Consider the following 3,722-nt stretch of genomic DNA (forward strand, 5'->3'; position numbering starts at 1 on the left):
TCTCTCTCGACAACTTAGATCTTCTTAGCAACCCCTCAAGCAATCTCCCACATCACAAACTTTGCACTTCTCCTTTGCATGTTTGTCCACTTGTCTCCACGAATTCTAGTCCAACAACCAACATAAAACATTTCATATGCCTCCTTAAGTAGGTATCTTATATCTTTTGTCGCTTAAACATAACCGTAGATCTTAGGGTGACGATAAGATTCAACAAATTCAATGAATATAGCTATCTTTTGTTCTTCTTCCTTCTTGAAACTTCTAAAACCATTCCCTCAAATCTTAGCATTTGATCGCTCCACTAATATTTTTCATGCATTAAATAATCTAGTTCATCAATCCTTAATGTCAACACATTTTGATTTATTTCAAAAATTCAACTATGTCGGCCACAAATCTTGATTCTTTGTTAATCTTTTAATTTGTTGACACTCGATCAAAATGTCAACTGTGTCGGCCACAAATCTTGATTCTTTGTCAAACTTTTAATTTGTTGACACTTAATCATTACAACATTTTGATGATTGGTCATCATCAAATCACTAGGTCACCACTACACTATCTTGCACGATTAACATTATGCAACTTGATCATTATTGTTGCTTGATATTCTCTATCACTCGGTCAATACTGGGACTCAGCCAATGTTGTTCTACTAGGCAATGCATAAGTTCCTTAATCTTCTATTGTAGATACTTGCTTGCTTCACAACTCTTTTGCTTCTCAACTCATCTTTCTTCCTTTCTTATTGTAATGAATAAACAGATTATCTTGGAAAGTACTAACTTATTAAGTGCCCAGTGTAATTCCATCACACTTTCACTTCTCAACTTCAACCTTTTCACTAGGTCATCTCATGATCTCTTCTTTTCAAATCATCTTCATTAATCAAATGATATGGCACTCTACACTATCAGTAAATGCCTTACCAGTCAAGTTTGACATCAATGACAACATTAAAATTGTTGCACAATTGTATTTCCAACAATCACCCTCTTTGGCATTGATGGAACCTTCAAAATGAAACATCTTCTAAGGTGTCATACAATCGAAACAGTAACCAACACCTGAAGTGTTTCACAGCTTAGCTATCTCTAAATTCAAATGGGTAGATCTTCATTAATATCCTCAGTTTCATTCTAATTCACATCCATCATCTCAAGTGTGCTCCCTCTATATATCAACTTCATGTTCTCATCATCGTGTGTATCATTGTATACTTCTCATATCTCTCTCCCTCTTTCTCATAGCTTTCTCTCATCATCTAGCCTTGGTAACTGCCACATCTATTTCTCCCTCTATTTCACTGCTTTCTTATCTTTCTCTGCCTCTTTGACAACAATATCAAAGACGTTCCAATTACCACATCAAGTTCATTGTCATACATAAATGTTTTCATGCAAATAGTTTTTTGTGAAATCCTCTAGCCAAGCGGCATTCTCAAAAGAATGTTCAAATTCCTCGAACCAAGTTACTCCTAACAAGGTAAAAACTTTATAATAGGTTTCCAGAGAAATCCCTTAATCGAGTAGCATTTAACAATGCTTTTGTAACCCTTTACTAGACAAGCTCTTAACATGTATTCCAAAAGAGTACAACTATTTGTGGGCATCATTCTCACACTGTGGTTTTCACCCTAATCAAGTTTCCACAAGATAAATCTGGTGTTACTATTGCGTGGTTATTATTTCATGTTATTTGATTATTTACTTAATTAATAATATTGTTAAAGGATAAAAGATATCCTAATCAGTGAATTTGTTTGATTAAGTTCTATTGGGTTGGTAGATTACTAATTCAAAAGAAATAAATACTCATTAGGTGACTTACAAAACAAACATGTTATAAACTGATTTGTTGTTTGAGGTCACATATTAATACCACATTCATGCATAGTTCTATTAATATGCATAGTACACTATGTATATCAAAATATGTCATAATAGAATCAAAATTGAAGTGAAGCTCACCACAACTAGAGGCTTTTTCTTGTTAATTTATACATAATAGATTTTACTTTTTCTATTAAATATTTGACTGGTGTTAATATTTGCTAGCACTAGATTGTCTAATAACTTTATGTGAAATTCAACTTGGAGTAGTGTCTAAAAGTTTTTTTTTTTTTAATATAGAGCACAAATTTTGGACCCCACTATTAAATATAAAACATTTATAGCATTAGATGACACCCTTTATTATCATGCAAATACATCTCAGTCAAAGTTTTGATTTCATCATGGAGTCTACTACTAAAACTCCAAAATTGGTTGATTGGATCATTTTCAATGCTAACTCTCTTCTTCTTTTTTCTGTCACTTGTCAAAGTTTTGCAATATTTATTTTTTAATAAAATCAAAGATTCCTCTAGTTTAATATCTTTCTCCAAGGAGGATTTCTTGAATTTATCATCTATGCAAACTCCAATAATTCATAGCAAAATGGCAATCATCTGCTATTGTGGTTCGCTTTCCCAATTTCTACGTAATACAAATTGTAAGCCACATTCGCAAGCGTTTGTCATGCACAATTATCACCTTTCATAAGCAATAGATAGAATGTGTTCGGCTAATGCTCTTTCCCAGGAAATGCAAACCCTGTCACCTTTCATAAGCAATAGATAAAATGCGTTCAGCTAATGCTACTTTCCGGGAAATGCAAACCCCAAATGATATAAAGAGAACCTTGCGATCATTTGCTAAATAGGGTTCACTTTACCAAGTCTTTCTCTATGGTACAAATTTAAAGGCCAATTTGCAGCATTTATTGTGTTAGTAATCAGCCTTTGATTCAAAACCTTCAGAGAACAAATATCAACTTGATGACAAACTAGTACCACTATCTCACTCCTATATGTTGAGCAACGACCAATTCATTGCAAGTTTTGTATTAAGGAACCCCATTAATAGGGTTCACTTACCCAAGTCCTTGTTATGGTACGAATCGGAAGGCTGATTTGTAGCATTTATCAAGTAATCAGCCTGTCATTCAAACCTTCGGAGAAAGAAATATCAGCTTCATGGCAGACTAATACTTTTATCTGACAAAATTTTGAACAACGATCAATTTGCTGCAAGTTTTGTTATTAGTCTACTTAGACCCCCAAAATATAATTTGACCATAAGCTACGTTGTATATGTTTATAATAAAGTGAAAACAAATGCACTCATTCACATTCCGAATTTCCCGGTATGTTTATTTCTGAAGTTATATTAAGGATTTATCTACCTTAGGGTTATGCCCCATTGGAACTTTTTTGTTGGGATGTAGACTTTATTTTGTAGATAATGTCTCCTCTGAATTTTCAAGGCCTACTTTCCGTTTTCTTTTTGTGTAAATGTTTCAGCTTGTTAATGTAAATGGTTGTGCCCTTCAAGTCCCATTGACCTACTTTCATCAATTCCATATACATATCATGCATCTCAATCACCTTTTGATTTCTCCAAATATTGGTTCATTTCATGTATCATGAATGTTTACTGTTGCAGAAGCTATTGTATTAGATCCAAAGAAGATAGATATTGATACTTGTAATCTATACAAATTTTATTTTCTCTGCAAAAATAAAAACATATAACATGCAAGACAAACAACACTATCCTGTGCGATCAAACCATTCTAAGCCTTGAATATCACTGTAAACTTACAATAAAAGGTGTCGCCATGGTTAGATTCCTAATATTAACCATCCATCCTATACTGAAAATTGCATACAATACAAA

Source organism: Cupressus sempervirens, chromosome 6 (assembly GCF_028749045.1).
Source record: "Cupressus sempervirens isolate cs-2001-9-10 chromosome 6, ASM2874904v1, whole genome shotgun sequence".
NCBI classification, from domain to species: Eukaryota; Viridiplantae; Streptophyta; class Pinopsida; order Cupressales; family Cupressaceae; genus Cupressus; species Cupressus sempervirens.